Here is a 23,860-nt window from a genome sequence, read left to right on the forward strand (position 1 = left end):
ATTTTCCAATCACGGCAGTGTCACAAGGATGGCTAGTGAAATCACTCTTCGCAGCTGTTCCTCAAAATGGGTAAACAATCAATATGGAGGTGAATGATCGACCAATGGAAAAGTGGAGGTGACGGTGCAAACACGACCAAGGCTTTAGTGGCTGATAATGTTACATTCACGGTGGTTATTTACCGGAGGGTAGTTCATTTTTTAACGAGCTTAAACACGGAAAAACACTGCTTGGTCTTATGTTTATTTTTTAACGAGCATGAACTATGTGCTAAAACTGCTCGATTAATCCAGTCATATGATAAGAATGTCTCATGTAAGATCCCATTTTTTATGGAGCTTGCGCCTCACAAAGCTATGCTCCTGGAATCCTTTCTTTATGCAAGTTCGGAAACGACTAATCCTACGAGTTTAAAGGGTTAGACCTACGGGTTTAAAGGGAGGACCTAAAAATTTAAAAAATAAATAGCCGCCCCTTGCTTGCACTCAAAAAGGTTTGCATGCCCCCAGGCATAAAGTACGATTTCAAGGTTACCCCTCAATTTGCAGATAAAACATTTGTTCTACCAGGAAAGGCCTACCTCTTTCAGGTTACCAAAGATTGTCTCATTTGCACAGCAAACAAAACACTTCTTTGGCGATGTCTACCGAGATAGACAAAGGTGAGTGACAACGAGTGCCAAACACATAAATTTGACAAAAGAATCTTATTCTAGAATAACCCCTCTTCCAAGATGGACGGGGTACAGACTAGTCATATTCTCCCGCGGAAACCTACCCTATACCCAAAGTTTTTCTGCCGAAGCAGACTAGGACGCATGCCCCCTGGGTTCCAGTCATATCCCTCTGAATTACTCGCGCTCATCGGGAGGACGGACCGTGGGTTGATACATTTCTTGCGTGAAGAGACCATTTAGGGACGGTATATGACTATTTGCGATGCGTGATCCGGGAAATGAAAGCTGGTCCACGAGCTTGACCACTCTTCCTTCGTGCGGAAAACACATTACTCTAAAGAGTGAGGAGACGATGGCTCCCATGCAATATATATAGTCTCGTCCAAGGAGTAGGTTATAATCCAAGGGTCCTTGAACGACCATCACGTTCATTTGAACGGTCTTCCCTTTCAATGTTATGGGCACATTGGGGAGGATCCCTAAAGGTCGACTGGTTCCTTTATCAAAGCCTGTCAGATTTCTCATTTCAGGCAAAAGCGCTGTCGAACCAAGCGCTTTCCAAGCAATAGAGCAAAGGATACTCACAGATGCCCCCTCATCAATGATGGTGCCAGCCATGACCATTCTGTATATTTGGACGATAATTCTGAATGGTATGCTTGCTGGCAAACGGGGTCTGCCTAGTTGGTTCCGGTCGAAGGAGACAACTAGGTTGCTTGGTGGTGGGACCGAGTAGACGGCCAGGTATCACTCTGACGAACTTCCTTCCTGCGATAAAGGAATGGGGGGATTGCCCCCGTGTTCGTCGGAGTCTGTGTTGATGAAGAGAATTTGGATGGAGTCATCTTTATCCTCTTCAGTGACTGTATCATTCGAAGACAAAACCTCTGAAGGCAAGACCGGGTCAACTGCCGCCTCGACCTTTTGACTTTCGTCGGGAATGGATTCAGCTGGTTCATCTTCAATGACCAGCGCTTCAGCTGACCACTTGAGCGGGCCAGCTGGATTTTCAACTAACGAAGGACTCGGCAAGAGTTTTTTATATCCAGAAGGAAGTCGTAACGGTGAAACCGGATGATCATCCAAAACTCTTTTCACTTCATCTAAGAAGGGACAACGGTGGATGGCGTGGTTGCCTTCGCACAGTCTACAGGGGGATCTAGCTCTCCCTTTTTGTCCAAGGACTTCACTTTCGCTAGTTGACGGTGTGCATTCAACATGGCTATCAGAGGTTGATGCCACCGGATTGTGCAATCGGGGAGACCAGTCCCTTAGTATCCGAGGGATGCAGGGACAATCTCTGTGGAAGTGGTCTCCCTTGCATATGACACATGGCGATTTAGGCCTAGTCAGTGCTGTGTGTGGATTTTTGTTAGACGACACTTGTTTGCCCCCAGTCGCTTTTGGCTCCTTCTTCTTCTCTTTCTTCTTCTTTTCCTTCTACTCCTTAGGAACTTGGTTTTTTGTTTTACCAGTTCCATCAAGCGAAGAGGAAGGAGGAGAGGAAGAATTAGAGGAAGTAGAAGGCTGGTGGGCAACTCTGGACTGGTCTAACTGTTTATTCGACTGTTCAGGAATAGTGGTGTTCTGAACGACATTGGTTGAGAAGAGCCAGACCGGCAAGCCAATTGTCAGTCCTGGAAGCGACAATGTGGCCATATGGGGCACACCAACATCTCCCCAAGAGGAGAAGGGACTAGGATTTCCACCAAGGGGAATTCCTTGGTTGGTGGGCTACATTTTCTCAACCTAAAGATCAACGCAGGAAAAAGGGGTGATTGTTCCGTTTAAAATAAATTTTAACGACGCTTTAGACACAACTTGCTTTTTCAGTTTTAAAGAGTCGAGAAAAAGCAAAAGATGACTCTAGTCGCCTTCGATGTTTTAATGAGCCCGAAGTGACAAATGCTCGAATGGACTTTTTCCGTTATAGAGTCTGAAAAAGGCCAAAAGGAACTGCTCTGGAGTTCTAGGTAGAGGGTGTGCAAAACTTTTCGCAAAACCGCAGAATACTTTTTAAGGTACGGGCGGTCAATCTTCCCGAATGCTGTGTTCAGTGCATTGCGATCAGTAGGGCGGCCGACACGGCTTCCTAAGGATAAAGGTTTTATTCCTATAGGGGTATCCGAATATATACTCGACAGTACGTGGGAGCACAATCCGTACTGGCGCTATCGTCTCTCAGGAGGAATCACCCAACCATCAGCGAGATCGACAGTCACCAGGTTTTACGACGCCGGAACACGTCTCTAGCCTAGACCTCTATGTTGTGCGTTAAGTTACAAAGCGTTGTTAAGTTCATTCAATTTATTTTAGGTTGATCTTTTTTAGAAGTTTGCCTTTTTGGATCACCACGAGATGTATGATACAATTCCTAAATGCAGTCTAAAGATGATAAGCAAGCTTTTATATCTTTTCAACAATGAAAATCCTAGCTACAAGGGGAAAAGAAAGACACAATCTTTTCTCAAAGAGCATAGAGCACACTGTAAATGCACTTTTCCTAAATCAAAGCATGCAAACTATCAAAATGCAAATGCACATATGCATGTATTTGTTTTTGCTTTCTTAATACTGATGCCTAAAAAGAAAGCTTTTGTACAAATTTGAATTCGATTTCAAGTGAAAACATAAACAAGTTCCTTTTTCGAAATCAAAAAGACAATTACGACACTTTATGATTTACTTGTTTCGACACTAGAAATGCATAAATTCAAACCAAACGACAAAAGTAAAAGCTTAATCAACTATGAACAGCAAACAAACTCACTCCTAAGATCAAAACAACACTTACGACAGGTCTAGATCTAAGGGCGACAGTATGACTAGTTTACTTTTGTAATGGGAAACTGCAAATGATGTAAAAAATACACAAAGAACAAATACAGTTTCTTTATACAACTGAGGCAGAATTGAGGCAAAGAAAAGGGGTTTCAGATAGGTACACTGACTGATAACAGGCTGCAAAAAATAGAGATAAAACTGAGCAAAAGGAAGCAGGGAACCACAGCTGCACAAGGCAAAGGCTGATCAGCGCACCCTCAGCACAGAGAAACTGAACTTCAGCACTGGTATCCTTCACGGGACCTGCGTTGAAATGCAGAACCTCTTCACAGAGTCTGCGCTGAAGCAGAAACGAGAATTGTCTCTGGGTTCTGGGTCACGGTTTGCAGTTTAATCTACAGTTTTTGGCTGGATAAAAGCTATCAATTAGGTACAATTAGGAGGATGATTTAAAGGAGGACTAAGATCTATCACAAACGGCTGTTAGAGCACTTTTGGATCAGCTGTTCAGATCATAAAAACAGGCCCAGTGAGTGGACTAGAGTGGCAGATCTCTACTTTGCATTTGAAAATGGCAAATGCATTTCGATTCGGCACTCTTGAGTTTATGAGAAGAACAACAATAGAAACACAAATAAACTAACAAGATAGGATCCCCAGCGGAGTCGCCAATTTGTTGTTGGGAAAAGTATCCAATTCGGAATGCCCCTATCCCACTCTAAGGTGTGATAGTGCCTTAGCAACAAACAAGGAAACTTATTTGAGTATTTCTTCTTTATGAAATGTAAATGAGGGAGAAGGATGTAACTAACCTGTGTCTTCCACTAGTTTGTTGATCCAATCACTTCTCTCTTCAGTAGCTCCCAGCTTCTTGCTCCTTCACCGGCCCAGCTTCACCGAATTCCTGCAAGATCACAAGAGAGAGAAACTACACAAAGATACAGATATACATTCATAAAAAGCTCAAGATCAGATTAAGCTAAACATGTAAGCATAACAAAACATCATTGGTACACAGCATGTAGGAGAAACTCAAATAGTTTATTGATAAAATAAGAAAGTCCAAGAGGAGATACAACCAAGTGAGTTCCGATGCAGCATCTACCTCCCAGCAAAGGAATCCCTTCCTCTCCTCCAACAAAGCATAAATCACCCAATGTACTAATCTCAATCTCAAACCAACAGCAATTCTCTGCAAAGTACAAAATTCCAGCCTCCTGAACCTCTGGGTGAGAGATCCATATATAGATGTAAGCAGAGAGGATGAGTCAGCTTATGTTTTGACTTGTGGCTTCTCTCTGTCAGTTCTTGCTTCCACTTGGAGGTTGAGAGCCTCTTACTCATCACTAGTCGAATTCATTGAGGCAAGTGTCATTGGAGAAGATTCTGGAAGCTTCCAGGGTCTTTCCACCTCGTTGAATGAGCTTGCCATTTGTCATTTCCCACTCAACGCACCCTGGTAGTGCTTCCACCTGCGTTGCAGTGCACCTAGCCAGTGTAGTCTCTGCATTTCAACGCAGGCAGCTAGTGGAGCCTCTGAATTGATCCTGAATTGACTATTTCTGAGTGGTTTTCGGTGGAGAACTTCTGGGAGAAGCTGTCATTGGTTGACCTTGTTCCTTTAGGAGTTGTAACAACATCTTTAGGGACTTTGGATCCCTTGAATTATGGACATTTCATGCTTATAGATGTAAGGCACAAAAATGTCTATAACAGTGAAGCCACCCGATGGTGTACAATTGTGGATGTTCCATATCTTTAGGCTCAACTGCTTCATGACCTCTACTGAGATGAGGTTCTTTTGGCTTTCGTTGTCGATAATGAACTACAGCGTAGAACCCTTCACCCACATTTGTGAGTGGAAGAGGCGTTCCCCCTCCTCTGGATCTTTAGGCTCAATATTTTGGATCTTGGTGGTGGTCATGGTGGCATTGGGCTCCTGATCATTGATTTGCTTCCCTTTTTCATTCCCCTTATCAGGTTTTGATTCAGATTCAGAACATGCGTTTGATTCAGAGGCCTTCAGCTCAGCCACCAGTGGTTGCTTGGCCCGACACTCACTTGTGTTGTGAGTGGAGCTCTTATGGAAATCACACCATTTTCCTGTGTCCTTATTTTTCTTCGTGGTGTTGTTATTTTCTTGTGGCTTCGGTGGGCTATCCTGGGTAGCTCCGCCTTGGCTCTATCCTTTTCCATGTGGTTTGGGGGCACCTTTTCCTTACTTTTGATTCGTAGATCCAAAGTCCTGCTTATTCTATTTAAACTTCTACTCAATATTAATAGTGTATTGGTATGATGTGCCGAGCGAGGAAATGTCTAGGAACTCCATCTCATCTTGGATGTACTTGTGTAGGCAGTCGTGGTACTTGAGTACCAAATTCTGCTCAGTATCCTTGATACCCAACTTCGTGCGAAGGGTATGGAAATTATTTCTGAACTCCGGCACATCTTGGTCCCTTCCTTGCCATTGTGTGGTCACTTTATGTATTTATCTTCATAGCTCCTGACAGGGTAATATTTTCCCTTGATGGCATCTCGGAAATAATCCCAAGTGAGTACGGATTAAAACAACGAGGGTTCACTCTCGTCTTCTTATTCATAGTAGGTTTCCCACCATTCCTTGATTATCCGAATGGAAAATGGCATCAACCCATGGTATTCATCCACCCATGTTATTCATCCACCAATGGAATTTACCCATGGTATTGTAAGTGGCATCCACCCATGGTATTTATCCACCCATGGTATTGTAAGTGACATCCGCCCATGGTATTCATTCACCCATAGTATTTTCCCATGGTATTGTGACATCCACCCATGGAATTGTCCCGTTGTATTGTGACATCCACCCATGGTATTCATTCACCCATGGAATTGATCTGTGGTATTGTAACTGAAAAATATTATAAGTAACAAGTCGCATTTTGTAAAAGGATAGTTTTGTCCGCCACAATGTAGCTCTTACAATTATTCTCCATTTTAATAAAAAAATTCTTTGTGGTTTTTTTTATTGGGGATTCTCCTCTTTTTATTCTGACATTTCAATTTTTTAGATCTTGGGGTGCCTCTCCCCCAAAATCCATTTCTTGGAGGTCTGGCACCCCAAGATCTGAAAAATTGAAATGCCAGAATAAAAAGAGGAGAATTCCCAATAAGCAAAACCACAAAGATTTTTTTTATTAAAATGAAGAATAATTGTAAGAGCTACATTGTGGCGGGAAAAACTTTCCTTTTACAAAATGTGACTTGTTACTTATAGTATTTTTCAGTTATAATACCACGGGTCAATTCCATGAGGGAATGAATACCATGGGTGGATGTTGCAATACCACGGGTCAATTCCATGGGTGAATGAATACCATGGGTGGATGTCACAATACCATGGGAAAATACCATGGGTGAATGAATACCATGGGTGGATGTCACTTACAATACCATGGGTGGATGCCACTTACGACACCATGGGTAAATTCCATGGGCGGATGAATAACGTGGGTGGATGAATGCCATGGGTTGATGCCATTTTCCATTCAAATCACTTGATGTGTGGGGAAGCTTTGAGAAGTGAAAAAGTAATATTTTCCCGATTGGAAAAGTCATGAATTGAAAAATATCCTTCCAACAAATTTAACCATTTATCTACGATGTTTGCATTTATCAAGCCCTCAAATATGGGAATATCAAAGTTAGCTTGTACCTTAAAAAGAGTGGCACCTCTAGAGTGGCTTCTGGATGAAGATGTGTCATCTGTGGGTAGTCGTAGAAGGATATGGGAAAAGTTATCCATTATTGCGTTCCTTTGTTGCTCGAGTTTTTCCTCAAGCAATATTTTGAAAGGATATCCTGACCCCTCGTATTTCTTTTCTTCTGCCATGCGAGGTCGTCAAGGTTTGCAAGGCTAATCTTGCAACAGTTCAAACAGATCAAGCGCTAACTCCTTATACCCTGACCTCGTTGGGGACATGCATAGAAAAATGGAGAAAGACCAAAATTCTATGATACCACTGATATGAACTTAAACAAGAATGCAAAAAATTATAGATATAATCATCAATATGGAGATGCAGAAGAAAAACACTTCATTTCATTAATAGAAAATAACTGAACTATGCTTACAAACTAAATGGAAATAAGATAGCTTGGATGATGGTACCTTTCTCTGGTAAGAGATGTGGCAGCTACATGCCTCTGAACTATATTACAATGAGGCTTAAGGGCCTATTTATTATTGAAAAACATAAGAAAACCCTAAACAACCAAAAACCTAACCCGAGGAGATGTAACACCAAGAGTTTGTGGGCCCCGTTGTTAGTTGGGTAGCCAACTTCGTGGGGTCATAACTTGGTCATATTATCTCCATTTTGCGTGTATAATACCTTGTTGGAAAGGTCTCTCTAAGAAATATAGGTTTCATTGCAGGCCCCTACCTATGACTACAGGCTTGCAACAATCCTAAAAAAAATGTCGTTTAGGGGGTCAAAATTGCTCTGAAACTTCAGGACCTGAAAAAATGTTGAAAGCAGTAAATGTTGAAATAAAAAAGGAAACATATGAAAATAACTGGAGGGTCTATGTGGAATACGCGGGTGGCCACCAATATCCACATGGATCAAGTTACAACTTGACCCTTATAAATTTTTCGTCATAGTGCCCATGTGGCTAGCCCCTTTTTCATGAGCAATGAGGGAGAATGTGGCCTCCTTCTGAATTATGGTGTTCAATCACAAGAGACCAACTTGTAGGAGTAATAACATTCTCTTATTGAGCTCTGATTAAGGTGATTCTTACATCATTTGAAAGGTATTTGATGGATGCTCAATTTGTTGCAACTCATAGTTTATGCAATTTAGGACATGTTGTGGCAACAACGTTAACACACAACGATGCTATAAATCATGTTTTTGTTGTTGTTGCAATTCTTGTTAAGGCCCATTGTTGTAACTCCTGTTCAGGCCCTTTGTTGCAATCCCTACTCTAGTATGTTGCTTCAACACCTTCTTTGGCTCGTGCTACAACTCTCACTCACATTAATGGCTGTAACTCGTGCTATGGCTCATGTTACAACTCTAGACTCACCCAAAGCTACAACTCTATATCAACGATGCTAAAACTCCACTACAACTATGCCTTCTCAACATTCAAATGAACAACTAGCACTTTTGGAACAATTAGATGCACAACTATCGGTCTTCTCATGATGGAAAGTGACACAGATCAAGTGGTCAAATTTCTCTCGAACTAGGACCAGAGCGAAATCCTCGTTGCCTTAATTCTGACGATGTGAGCAACACTCAAGTCGAAGTCCATATGGAGGAGATAGGGCCAGTGAAATTTCAGGGTTGACTTGGCCAAGTGGTAGGGTTAATGGACCTACAATTTGCACCAACATCGGCTACTGGAATCCGGCCACTCAACAGGTGAAATTGTTTCCTACTTAAAATGCCCAATGACCTTTATTTTCGGAAAATTAAAAAAAAAAAAAAAACCATTTTTTTTAACAAAAAAAATATTAAATTGGGCGGCAGACCTGTTGCGACCTCAGATTTCTGCTGCCGAAACATGGGGGATAACCACTTGGTCCGGACCTTAAGACAACTCCTTTTCCATTTAAAGTGGTGGCTCTGACTGGGGATAATGGGACCAATTTCCCAGTGTGGGTTTTAAGATGAGAGTGGGTGGTACACGAGTGATTGCAATAGAATAATGGTAATCTAAATGACCTATTCTATTATGCAAATCTCTAACTAACATATTCTAATATAAACATGGGTATTCCAGTGTGATATGTGATATGCAAGGATATCTACTTGACATGTGATAATAAAGATCAATCATGCATAAAACAGAGATGATAACGTATAAAGATAATTTCTTTGACTAAATATTTAGTCAAAGAAATTGTATAAACTATATCGCATATATGATGATTTATATATGAAAGTAGACAATTTCAGCTAGGCATCATACAATAGTGCAATTAACGCTCAACAGAAAGAATGTATCCCATACATAATTCATGAAAATAAAGTGTTGTCACTAATTAAACAGAAACAAAATAAATCATATAAGATAAAAGTACCATATGTGTCAAGTTTTTCTCATCTGACTAATGACATGGATCAACTCCTTTCTTTAGATCAAATTATCTCCCAAGTATACAATAGTGCATCAACAAAGGAAAGTAGTCTAATATTTAAAAGAAACGATCATGTTCCATAATTTCACCAAAGCATTCACAAACTTACAATAGTGCATTCTTTGCAAATGTTTTTGATAAAATTATGGACCCTTTTTTAAATGCATGAGAAGGGTATAAATACTATTCTAACTAATGTGCAAAAATATATTATACAAAAATTTGAGGAGGTTTCAAACAACCTTCCTCCTAACTAGTTAACTAACTCTAAAAATAAACTGTGGCTTGATGAGCATAGGCTAAGATGATGATTTGCTGTCTGCCAACCTATCCTTCAAATTGCATATATCAGCCATTAGTTTGACTTGAGGAGGTGCCCCAAAATGTTTTCTGACTTGTCCTGTAAAAATCACATCGGTGAGAGGTGGCAACATTCACTGAGTCAAATGAAATGAGCAATTAAGGGTTATGATCTTGTTGTGTGGCTTGACGTGGTATTACCAATACGAATCCCAATCAATCTTTGCCAATTTTGTGATTGCTTCCCTTTGATCTTCTTCCCTTTCCTGCCAGCTTTTATTCAAATCACCTAAATCGGAAATTTCTTTTGGATTGCCTTCTCTTACTAGGTTGGTGGAAAACAGAGTATGGTTCACTGCCTTGATTATGTTCTTCACCACCCGAGCTGCTCTTGCTATTGCTAACTCATCTTGCTTGATCCTTGCATCCCAATCTGTGAAAAGGATGTCCTTGTATGTTTCCTCAATCTTAGGTAGATTAGCTTTCCTCCCATCTTCTATTTCTTGCCATTCGATGAACTCTGAGATTTTGGTGTTTAGATCAGTAAAATCAGTTCTTTGGTCAATCACTTTATTTGTCATCTGGTTGTCAGTGATCAGATAAGGAGTGATGTGTGACATCTTTTGGCAGAATTTTTCTTACTGTTTCATCAGGAGGGAATTCAATCACTTTCAAGACAATCTCTTTTGTGGGCAGAGCAAGGATAATCTCAGTCTGTTGAGATGTTGTTGCTTGCTCAAATATTGGCTTGGACTTTGTATTTTCCTAATTATGCATAGGAGTTTTCCATTCTATTGTTTCTTGTGTATCTGTGGTGTTGGGAGTGCCTTCTAGTTTCTTATTAAACTGATCCCACTCCTATTCCAAACTATCGATTTTGACCTCTAAACTGATCTCTTTAGGTGGGGTGATCATAACCTATTTCTCGGCTGACTTCCTGCTTGATTATGTTGTGTTATTGGTGTTTTGGACCTTCTCTGTATCCAGTGTTTTCTTAGTATGTAGCGGAGATTCAATGCGAGAACTAGGTCCCTCGCTATTGACAATCACACTAGGTGTGGGCTTATCCTCGATTTTCAACAAGTGCATCGAGACTATTTTGAGCCTTCTGTTTCTGAATTCCTGAAAGTTTCCAAAATATCCAGGACTCAAATTTTCCTTGCCCATTCCAACGATTGTTCGAAGGATTCAGCCGATTGTAACAGGTCTTCAAAATCATTAGCCTCGTGGTTATATGGCTTGATATTTAGCGCAGTAGTGATGTTATATGCTATCTTGTCTGGATCAAATTTCCTTTTCGACAAAGTATGAAGCCTGAGGCCTTCCATGCTTACTGATTCCTTTATCGCATGATTAAAATTTGCCAAAGAAAAAGAATCGCACTTGATAGGAAAATATGGCCATAACAATTTCTTGCTTTCTTTGAGAACTTTGGTCAGGCCTTTTCCCACGGTCTGGTGGGAAATTTCCCTTGCCAACAATTTATCAGAAATATACAAGGGGAGGACATGTGGGTCTGTTGTGCTACCAAAAGCCCTAATATAGGTGAACCATTCTTCAACAAAATATTTGCCGACGGTTAGAAGGTCTGTAGTGGCTTCTTGGGAGAATCTGGGAGCTTTCCTATTGAAAATTAATTGATGCAACGACAAAATAACAACATGACATATTTTATAGAAATGGGGTATGTAATGGGATTCCCACATTTTCTTATGACTGAGATGGATAGGGTAGGGGTCCTGTAAGGTCCATTTCCAAACCATGATTGGAAATTTAGTGCAAAAATAGATGGCATCCATAATGTAGGCACTAAATTAGAATGGAGGAAGGTTCTTTGGAGAGGAGGATCTCTTCAGTCGATATTTAGTAATGATGCTGGCTAGGTTATTAGATAGGATGGTGGCCCAATTCATAATGTGGGAATTAACACATGCATCAATCAAAGGAATCCATTCTATAGAAAACTTAGCATTATTGGGTAACCCATATAGTCTACGTAGCATAGTATTTGCATAGTTGTAGGGGTTTTCCAAAGAGGCTATAGCATACATACCTGATTTCTTGAATTTGAATTTGTTCTCCAACACTCTCTAGCCCTAAATCACCTTGAGGGGCTTAGTTCTTCTATGAAAAGTTGGCCATGTATGTGGTATCATATATATCCAGCGGGTCAGGTATATGGTACATTTGCTCCAGGTCCTCTACTCTGAATGACCCCATGAGTTCCATTTGCGAATTCATGAATTGCCTATCTTCAATTGTGAGGTTTTCAACCACCCACCTGATCATATCCGTGTATGGCAGGATTTTAGCTCTCGCTCCTATCCTATGAAGGAAAGAACAGACAACATCCTTGAATTGGAGTCTTGAAGGTTTTATTGAATCAGTTGTTGCTTTTGTGATAGTAACCTTGGGATGCTCATCCTCGAGCCTGTTGTATATGACCTCCCAAGCCGTTGCTCCCCCGCCAGCGCTGCAGAATGTATCAGAGAATATATGAGTCATTTTTATAAACTCAGACTCTGCAATGCTCTGTTTTCTCTATTTCTGCATCACCTTCCTCAATGACATGCCTTTTGTAGCTCGCCTGAAATGGACGAGATATATCAATACAGATTGTATCGAGTGATTAAGGCTAAAAACTCTTCTGAAATGACTTTGGATTGCAGGAAAGGTTTAGATGAGATATCCAGTGTTAACTTCCTATAATTTGGAAAATCATTACCTCTCCTCGGGCCGCTAAAAATTTATTACCTAGTCAAACCGTTCATTATTACATTCAAACACAATTATTTCACATGCTTACTACTCTATTCGCACATCGCAACTTTTAAAATGATATAATGTAGTGTTGCCTACTTATAAGGCGAAATGAGATTGCAATATCGCAATATCACATTTCACAAATCGTTAATGAAGTTCATAATGGCAAGGCTTAATTACTTGCAATTTCTACGAAATGTGATTGCGAGTTCGCAAGTTGTTTAATCGGGATATCGTAGCGGGAGGTTTGATCGCACATCACAATTTTTTAAAGGTGTTTCATGTTCATCACATGGAAAAAATGTGATTTGCGATTTGCGATGGGGATCCTATCTTTGGGTTGTTTTAAGAGTTTTTTAAGGCAATTTCTTAGAGTTAGGTTTTATTATTATAAGACCAAAAATTTAAAAAGGGTCCCCATTTATATTTCTAACCTCAGCTATTGCTATATATAAATGGGTGGGTTGTTTTCATAGTATAACAATTGACGATTCACATGGGAGAACCAATTATGTCTGAGTAGTTTTCTAAAATTCCTAAAACTTTCAAAGTAATTAGAGTTATAGGAATAAGAATTACAAGAGTTATAAAGTAAGCAACATTTCTCTAGAATCATAATCACTCGCTCAATCTATTTATTCAACTACTTTACTCTTGTAGTGATAAAAAATACAAATTCTTGTATCAGCCAATAATACGATTTAAAGTGATATAGCAGGGGTCTTCTACAGATTAGTTTTTTGGTGTTTACTCATTTATCACAGATAGAGCCTCTGCTCCCAACAAGAATTTATAGCCTCGACAAGGTTATCTTGTTGGAAATAATACTGAGAGGGGGGTGAATCAGTATTATCTAATTCTTTTTCAATATATTTATACTTTGAATTATTGTATGTCAGTACCATAAAATAATGAGCATGAACAAGAAAAACAGATAGTCACACCAAAGAACACCAGATATAAGGTGGAAACCCAATGTGGGTGAAAACCACCTGCTGCAAAATGTCTCTATATTCTTTCAATTAGAAACTCCTTTTACAATGATTTTGTACTGGTGCAGTCCTTTACTAGTATGCAGGCTGCATCCTGCAGAGAGCTACAACTCTCTCTCCTGGAAGGGAGTTACAACCCCCTACTTCTTTTCTTTCAAGGACCACTTTTCATAAATTTTCAGACTGGATCCATGAACATCAATCAATCATCAAGTATATCTGCATCAAACAATCTCATTTTCCCAATTAGCACTGAATCAAGTAAACACTTCTCTAACAGCTGTACCCAGAACACAGTAACAGTAACCACACACCAAATTCTGAACCCAGAATACTGCAGCAATAGACAGAGGCAGCTAGATCATAATTTAAAGATATACGCTACTTCAACAACCTGAAACCTGCGTGCAGATCTATAAAGGATAATTCCTTCTTTCAAATATTCAGACACTAATTAACCCAGATTGTCAGATTTATAGATCAAGCATGCGCCTCATATAACAGATCAAAATCATACAAAGATACTATTATTAAAGCATAAAGATTATGACCCATCAATAGAACTTATCCTTCTTTATGCGCTAAGGTTCCTCCTTCATTCAGATCCAGATCTGCACCATAACCCAATCACAAATATTTCAGATCTAGCACTTATTAGATATTCAATTCATTCGATGATACTTTGCCAAATGATCTTCTTCCTCTTATATAGTCTTAGGCCTTTCACAATACCACGGTCCAAAACCATAATAACACAATACCACGGACCCAATACTTGGGATCAACACTTTTGGATGCAATACCACGGACCAAAACCATAGGATCAAAAACTGTCGGACTAATACCATGAACCAACCATGAAAGTGCATGAGATCAACACTTTTGGATGCAATACCATGGACCAAAACCATAGGATCAAAAACTATTAGACTAATACCATGAACCAACCATGAAAGTGCGTGAGATCAACACTTTTGGATGCAATACCACGGACCAAAACCATAGCATCAAAAACTGTCGGACTAATACCATGAGCCAACCATGAAAGTGCGTGAACTTTTCTCTTCATGAAAGGAACTTTTCTCTGCATGAAAGGAACTTTTCTCTGCATAAAAGTGCGTGAACTTTTCTCTACATGAAATAAACTTTTCTCTACATAAAAGTGCGTGAACTTTTCTCTACATGAAATAAACTTTTCTCTGCATAAAAGTGCGTGAAATTTTCTCTACATGAAAGAAACTTTTATCTGCATAAAAGTGCGTGAACTTTTCTCTACATGAAATAAACTTTTCTCTGCATAAAAGTGCGTGAACTTTTCTGCACTATAATTTATCATCTGAGATGAGTGGGTTGCCATCAAGTACAACATATGTATCATAATGCCAACAATCTCCCCCTTTGGACTTGATGGCAACAACAACCAATCACTCTCCCCCTTTGACATCAAGGGCAAAGGGAAAACCAAGATAATCTCTTTCCTAGAGAAACATTCTGCTGCCCATACTCCCCCTGAGTATCTGCTGACATCTCTGAAAGAGCTCCCCCTTTGTATATGCCAAGGTGAACCACTCTGTCCATGCTTCCTCTGAGTACATGCTGAAGTCTCTGCTCTACTGAAGTGTGTTGTTCATGCTCCCCCTGACTATAAGCAAGGTCAATAACTGATAGCAGCAGCATCTGATAATCACCATAAATGACCATGAAAGAGATAGAGACATATTGCAGCAATATTCCTTCTGTCCTTCCTCCATAATGCCAACAATGCATTATATGCTCCCCCTGAACTTGTGCCATTCGATCTTTGACCAATCCGCAACTCAGCAAATGTACGCATATACCCCAGATGAACCTTGCGTACAACCAACAATCAGAAGAGTCAACAACAAGATGATGCATCAACAACCCCCAGCTTTTGCCTGAGGTATTCAAAGGTCTCCCTGGGCAATGGTTTGGTGAGTATATCAGCAACTTGTTCCTTAGAAGGAACATACTCCAACTTGACCTTTTGTTCAAGCACTTGTTCTCAGAGAAAGTGATATTTGATTGGTATGTGCTTGGTCTTTGAATGCATGACTGGGTTCTTTGAAATGTTGATTGCACTTGTATTATCACATAAGATGGAGATAGGTGGTGTACAAGTGATTTGAAAATCTTGCAAGGTCTGCATCATCCAAAGGAGTTGAGTGCAGCAAGATGCAGCAGCCACATATTCCGCTTCAGCTGTAGACAAAGCAATTGAACTCTGTTTCTTGCTGAACCAAGATACTAATCGGGAACCCATAAAGAATGCACCACCACTTGTGCTCTTCCTGTCATCCATGCTTCCGGCCCAATCTGCATCTGTATAAGCATGAAGTGTGAGATCTGTATCTCTAGGATACCATAAGCCATAGTTTTGAGTCCCTTGAAGATATTTGAAGATTCTCTTCACTGCCTAAAGATGAGTTTCCATTGGATTTGCCTGAAATCTTCCAACTATTCCCACTGCATGCATGATGTCTGGTCGGGTACCTGTCAAATAAAGTAGACTTCCAATCATAGATCTGTAAGTTGGTTGATGCATTGCTGCTGATTCATCATTTGCACTGAGGTTACATCCTGTGACCATGGGTGTACATACTGGTTTTGCTTCTTCCATACCATATTTCTTCAAAATCTGCTTGAGATACTTGGTTTGAGACAAGAAGATCCCTCCTTCATTTTGTTGGATTGCAAACCAAGAAAATATGTCAATTCTCCAAGCAAGGACATTTCGAATTCTTTCTGCATCACCAAGCCAAAGCTTTGACTCATAGATTCTTCATTGCTGCCAAAGATAATGTCATCTACATACACAACAAGTATTAGCAATTTGTCATTTTCAATTTTTATATAAAGATTGCTATCTGCTGATCCTTTTGAAAAACCTTGTTGATGAAGATATTTGTCCAAACGATAGTACCAAGCCCTTGGAGCTTGTTTAAGACCATAGAGATCCTTTTTCAATCTGCATACAAGATTTGGATCATTTCCAAGAATGAAACCATTTGGCTGCTCAATGTATACTTCTTCTTCTAAGTCTCCATTCAAAAAGGCTGATTTCACGTCCATTTGAAATACTTTGAACTTTTGAAAGCTTGAGAGAGCAAGGAACATTCGGATGGCCTCAAGTCTTGTAACAGGAGCAAAAGTTTCTTCAAAATCTATTCCTTCTTGCTACGCATACCCTTTACAAACAAGTCTGGCCTTGTTTCTAATTACTTCCCCATTTTCATTCAACTTATTTTTGAAGACCCATTTTGTCCCTATAACATTCTTATCCTTTGGTCTAGGAACCAACTCCCAAGTGTTGTTCTTTTTGATCTGCTCAAGTTCTTCATCCATTGCTTTGACCCAACATTCATCTTTGCATGCCTCTTTTACATTTTGTGGTTCAGTGGATGAGAGTAATGCCAAATAGCTTGAAGCTTCTGCAATTGTTCTTCTTGTTTGTACACCTACTTCTTTTTGCCCCAAAATCTGAGATTTTGGATGATTCTTCTGAACGTACCTGGATGGAGTCTTCTCTTCTACCCTTATCTGTTCCTCTGGTGCTTCTTGAGGTTCTTCTTCTTCATCATTCTGTCTTTGAGGGTAGTCTTCATCTTCTTCGATATTTTCATGATTTACTTGCCTAGGAATGTATCCTTTTTCATCAACCACTACATCAATGCTGTCAACAATTCTTCCAAGTCTTTTATTGTAGCACTTATATGCTTTGTTGTGTGGAGAATAACCAAGAAGAATTCCTTCATCTGCTCTAGGTTCAAGTTTGCTAAGTTGCTCATCAGTATTCTTAATATAGCATTTGCTCCCAAAGATTTTGAAGTGTTTTACCGAAGGAGTCTCACCATACCAGAGTTCATGAGGAGTTTGAGTGCTGTTCACTCGGACATTTGTTTTATTGAGAATAACAACCGCAGCATATGCAGCTTCACCCCAGAAAGTTGCGGGAGTTCTGGACTCATCAAGCATAGCACGGGCCATTTGTTGGACTGTTCTGTTCATCCTTTCCACCACTCCATTTTGCTGAGGAGTTCTAGCTGTAGAGAATTCCCTTCTTATCCCATGTTCTTCACAGAAATCGAAAAATTCATTTGAGGTAAACTCCCCACCTCTGTCGGACCCGAGGCACTTAATTTTGTAACCTGATTCATTTTCAACCAAGGCTTTGAAGGATTTGAATTTTTCGAATGCTTCGTCTTTGTGCTTCAAAAGTCCTAACCAAACAAACCTGGAGAAATCGTCAATGAATAATATCAAGTATTCTTCTCCTCGAGGTGACCTCGTCCTGAAAGGACCACATACATCTGTATGGACTAGTTCAAGAGGCCTGCTGGTTGATCCTTCCTTCTCCGGAAAGTTGGTTCTGGTTTGCTTACCAAACTGACATGATTTGCATATAGTGTTGTCTGGAATTTTGATATCTGGAAGACCACGAACTGCCTAATATTTGCATGCCTTCCTTATTTGTGAAAAGCTTAGATGCCCCAACCTCTAGTGCCATAACCAATGTTCATCATCCTTGCTCAAATAGCATTGTTGTTGTCCTTCTTCAAATATGTATAGATTATTTGGAGTTCTTTTACCTTTGATCATTGTTTTCCCTGTATCAAGATCACGAACGCTACATCCATTTGATCGAAATATTACCTCGGTTCCTTGATCACACATCTGACTGACACTCAGAAGGTTATGCTTCAAGCCATCAACATACAAAACATTTCCAGCTTTGACCTTTTCTTTTAACTGAGCTGTGCCTTCCTTTTATAGCTGCTGGAGTATCATTTCCAAAAGAAACTTTCTTTCCCTTTTCTAAAGCAAAATATGATTCAAGTTTTTCTTTATCACCTGTCATATGCTTCGAACATCCACTGTCGATGTACCATAGATTTTCCTGTCCCTCTGCATAAAAGGCTATCCCACATCTTTCTGATTGTGGTTCCTTTATTCTCCATGTTCTGGTGCTTGAGGCTTGTTCCTGAAATCTGCTCCTGCATTCAGAATCTTCATGACTGAAGTTATTACAAATAGAACATTCAATTTCATTTTCAAGAGCCGAAAAGTTGTTATAGGTCCTTTTTGTAATCCCAGTCATACTTCTTTGTTTTTGAGCTTCTCTAGTCATGATTGTTTTATATGCAACACATTGAACTACTTTGTGACCAAAGTTATGGCAAGAGAAACATTGGCCATTGAAGAAACTTCTGCGGTTATCAAATCTACTGCCCAAATGATTGTAATTCTTATTGTCATCCATTCTTGAAGCAAATTGAGAAGATTTTACCTGTGGCTGGTTGTAGCTTTTGTTCACCCTTAAGACAGATTGCCTCTGGTTTACCTGGTAGTCTTTGTTAGTTCTTGATGTAATTCGTCCCTGCTTTACCTGGTGATCTCCATTGTACTTTTGCTCATTCCTTCTTGCTGCATCAAGATAACTCTTTGAGGTGGATGCTTGAGATGTTTCTCCATTATACCCCACACCTGTCTTATTTAGCGGAGAACGTTGTACATTGATGATCTCATCCAGAGTTTCAGATCCTTTGACAAACTTAAGATTAATAGTCTTTGTTTTCTCAATTTCTTTTCTAAGGCCAACAATTTCACATTCTAACTTTTCAAGAAATTTTTCTTTTTCATCAATTTGAAATTGTAGAGTATCAATGATCACATTCTTTTCTTCTATACATGTCTTGAGTCTAGAAATCTCTTCATAAAAACTATCCACATCTATAGCATCCATGTAATCATCATCTTCAAAGGCCATTAAAAGTTTATAGTCATTACCTCGTTCATCTTCATCACTATTTGATAGACCATCACTATCTTCATCAGTGTAGTAGCTTTTCTTATTTGCATTCTGTTTCTTGTTCCATCTAATAGGTTCCTTTCCCTTGTCGATCTTATCCTTATGAGGACATTTGGCAGCATAGTGACCTACTCTTCCACAAGCAAAGCATTTGAAGGGAAACTTACCTCTGAACCGTCCAGCACCCCATTGAAGATTTCTGACAAAATTTGGTTCTTCTTCTTCTTCTGACCCATGTCCTGATTCATAGTACTCTCCTTTACCTGAAGCCTTGAAGGCAGCTTCTTTCCTGTCAGATGGACCTCCTTTTCTCATTTCATAAGCAGTTAGAATTCCATGTAGTTGTGACATTTTAAGATGTTGTAGATTCTCCTTTTCTTCTATAGCAGAAACTTTAGATTCAAACCTAGGTGACAAAGATCTTAGAACTTTTTCAACCACAACAGTCTCTTTTATTTCTTCACCCAATTTTTTCATACAATTAACAATCTCATCCACACGAAGAAAATAGTTAGCCACACTTTCATCATTATACATCTTGATATTTTCATATTGAATCCTGAGGGTTTGAAGTTTTGCACGTTTTACCTGATCATCTCCTTCATAGCTCAGAACAATCTTGTCCCATATTTCTTTTGCGGATTTATACTGCATAACTTTCACAAATTCTGATTGAGATAGACATCCTAGAAGAGTATTGACTGCCTTTGCATTTGTTTCATATTTCTTCTTCTCAGCTGGATCTGTAGGAGTAGCTGATGGAAAAGTATACCCTATTTCTATGATGTCCCAGACTTCTGTACCTAGAGATTGAAGATAGGCAGTAACTCTTACCTTCCAATAAAGTTTGTCCCATCAAAAATCGGTGGCCTGATTGATGCTTCCCTCTCGTAGTTGCTCATGATGATAGATCTTCCTTCAAGCGATCAAGCTCCTTCAGAAGGACCTGCTCTGATACCAATTGTTGGAAATAATACTGAGAGGGGGGGTGAATCAGTATTATCTAATTCTTTTTCAATATATTTATACTTTGAATTATTGTATGTCAGTACCATAAAATAATGAGCATGAACAAGAAAAACAGATAGTCACACCAAAGAACACCAGATATAAGGTGGAAACCCAATGTGGGTGAAAACCACCTGCTGCAATATGTCTCTATATTCTTTCAATTAGAAACTCCTTTTACAATGATTTTGTACTGGTGCAGTCCTTTACCAGTACGCAGGCTGCAACCTGCGGAGAGCTACAACTCTCTCTCCTGGAAGGGAGTTACAACCCCCTACTTCTTTTCTTTCAAGGACCACTTTTCATAAATTTTCAGACTGGATCCATGAACATCAATCAATCATCAAGTATATTTGCATCAAAAACTCTCCTTTTCCCAATTAGCACTAAATCAAGTAAACACTTCTCTGACAGCTGTACCCAGAACACAGTAACAGTAACCACACACCAAATTCTGAACCCAGAATACTGCAGCAATAGACAGAGGCAGCTAGATCATAATTTAAAGATATACGCTACTTCAACAACCTGAAACCTGCGTGCAGATCTATAAAGGATAATTCCTTCTTTCAAATATTCAGACACTAATTAACCCAGATTGTCAGATTTATAGATCAAGCATGCGCCTCATATAACAGATCAAAATCATACAAAGATACTATTATTCAAGCATAAAGATTATGACCCATCAATATAACTTATCCTTCTTTATGCGCTAAGGTTCCTCCTTCATTCAGATCTAGATCTACACCATAACCCAATCACAAATATTTCAGATCTAGCACTTATTAGATATTCAATTCATTCGATGATACTTTGCCAAATGATCTTCTTCCTCTTATATAGTCTTAGGCCTTTCACAATACCACGGTCCAAAACCATAATAACACAATACCACAGACCCAATACTTGGGATCAACACTTTTGGATGCAATACCACGGACCAAAACCATAGGATCAAAAACTATCGGACTAATACCATGAACCAACCATGAAAGTGCGTGAGATCAACACTTTTCGATGCAATACCACGGACCAAAACCATAGCATCAAAAACTGTCAAACTAATACCATGAGCCAACCATGAAAGTGCGTGAACTTTTCTCTTCATGAAAGGAACTTTTCTCTGCATGAAAGTGCGTGAACTTTTCTCTACATGAAATAAACTTTTCTCTGCATAAAAGTGCGTGAACTTTTCTCTACATGAAATAAACTTTTCTCTGCATAAAAGTGCGTGAAATTTTCTCTACATGAAATAAACTTTTCTCTGCATAAAAGTGCGTGAACTTTTCTCTACATGAAAGAAACTTTTATCTGCATAAAAGTGCGTGAACTTTTCTCTACATGAAATAAACTTTTCTCTGCATAAAAGTGCGTGAACTTTTCTGCACTATAATTTATCATCTGAGATGAGTGGGTTGCCATCAAGTACAACATATGTATCATAATGCCAACATATCTTTTAACCAACAATGATTCATTGTCCCATCTGAAGCAATTTTTGAAATTCAAAATGATATTCACTTGCTTTGAATCTCTCTTAGATCTTGTCCTTTTTTACTTTTTAATACAATCTTTTCTTTTAGGTTTCTTAAAAGACATTGTCTAGGCTTGGTGACCTAATAATGACAATGCCATTCACTAGTTGTAACTAAGTTGAACAAGTTGGCTCTTGATGAGATCCCTCATCCTCTGATCAATGAGATCATTGGCTATTACCCTGTTTTGATATGCAGTTTTGGTAATATCAGTTTAATTATTTCCCTATGATCATGGTAAACAAGCTCGTAATGAGACTTTTTATCTTTTAAGTTTCGTATACTTTAGAATTACACTATGAAAAAGGAAAATTTTATTAGACGTGGTGAATCATTGGCTCTTTTAAGAGTTTTCGATGATAATGATATAGTTTTAAGATACTGATCTGCAGAAAGTCTTTACTAGGTTAAAGATTCTTTTCTTGACTGATAACTAAACATTCATACTCTATAAAGATAAGAGTTTGTTCATAGAATAATTTGTTTTAGCAAGATCAATTTTTTCTAAAGAAATCAGGTTTACTTTAGTACTCAAATGTTCTAATTATTTCTTTTAACTTTTACTTACTTATAGAAGCGAATAAATCAAAAATATTGTCAAATATTTTATTTTGAAAAGCCAAAAGTAAATAGTACTTGACCTTTATTTTCCTAAGAATCTTAAAGGCGATATGATACAAAATTGGAAGAGAGGCTATCTTTTAAGAAAAGTATTTTCTCAAGATTTGCCCATTAACGGGCAAGGAATCTATCTTACCTGACAAGTCTTGTAAAAGAAATGTTGATTGACCAATTTTCTCAATGATTTGAAAAGGGCCAAGCCATAGTCTTTGGAATTTGGTATGTTTACCTTTTTCCTCATGTGCTTTGTCCCATTTCAAAACCAAATCACTTACTTCAAAAGTTTTTTGACTGGCAGAGGTTGTATCAAAAGAGGATTTGACTAATTTTTGATGACGGAAGTAGGTTGTTTTAGCCTTTTCTCGTTCTTCTTCAAGCTTAAGAATATGAACTATCTTGCCTGAAGGGAAGGGGAAGGGTTTTCATCGATGAATTGCACTAGGGCAAGAGATGAGATTGACATTTTGTGGGAAGAACATCTTCTTTTCCATAAACTAAAGCAAATGGAGAAGAACCAATGGAGGCCTTCTGTGTAATTTTGTCTACCCAAAGAGCAAATGTCAATGCTTTGTGCCAATTCCTATGATTTTGGTCAATAGTCCTTTTGATAATTCTGATGAGGTTTTTGTTTTTTGATTCTGCTAATCCATTACCTTGTGGATAGTAGTTGGCTGAATATTTTAACTTAAAACCTCGCTTCAGAGAAAATTCTATCATTGCATTTCTAGAAAAATAAGATGCGTTGTCAAACATTAAAGTTGAGGGTAGGCCAAACTTGGTAATTATGTACTGAACAATGAAATCCATAATGCTTTCTATATTATCTATCTTTAGTGGGATAACTTCTACCCATTTTTTGAAATAATCATTAGTTGTAAGGATGTATCTACACTGTTTGGAAGTGTTAGAAACAATCTCACCAATTATGTCTAATCCCCATTGCTCGAATGGTTGTTGGATGTTTACTGGTTGCAAAGGGTATGCTAGCTTCCTTTCTCTTCCGGTTGTAGTTTGACAAGTTTTACACTTTCTTGCATATTCATGTGCATCCTTAAATATTGTTGGCCAATAATATCCTGCATGCAGGATTTTGTGAACTGTGGTATTTCCTTTGAAATGTCTTCCAGTTGGTCCATCATGTAATTCCTGCAAGACCTTCTCAGCTTCAGGTTTTTCCTGGCATCTTAACAATACTGAATCATATTTTTTTCTAA

Source organism: Pinus tabuliformis, chromosome 7 (assembly GCF_031772625.1).
Source record: "Pinus tabuliformis cultivar Carrire ecotype Pingquan chromosome 7, CPIR1, whole genome shotgun sequence".
Classification (NCBI taxonomy): Eukaryota; Viridiplantae; Streptophyta; class Pinopsida; order Pinales; family Pinaceae; genus Pinus; species Pinus tabuliformis.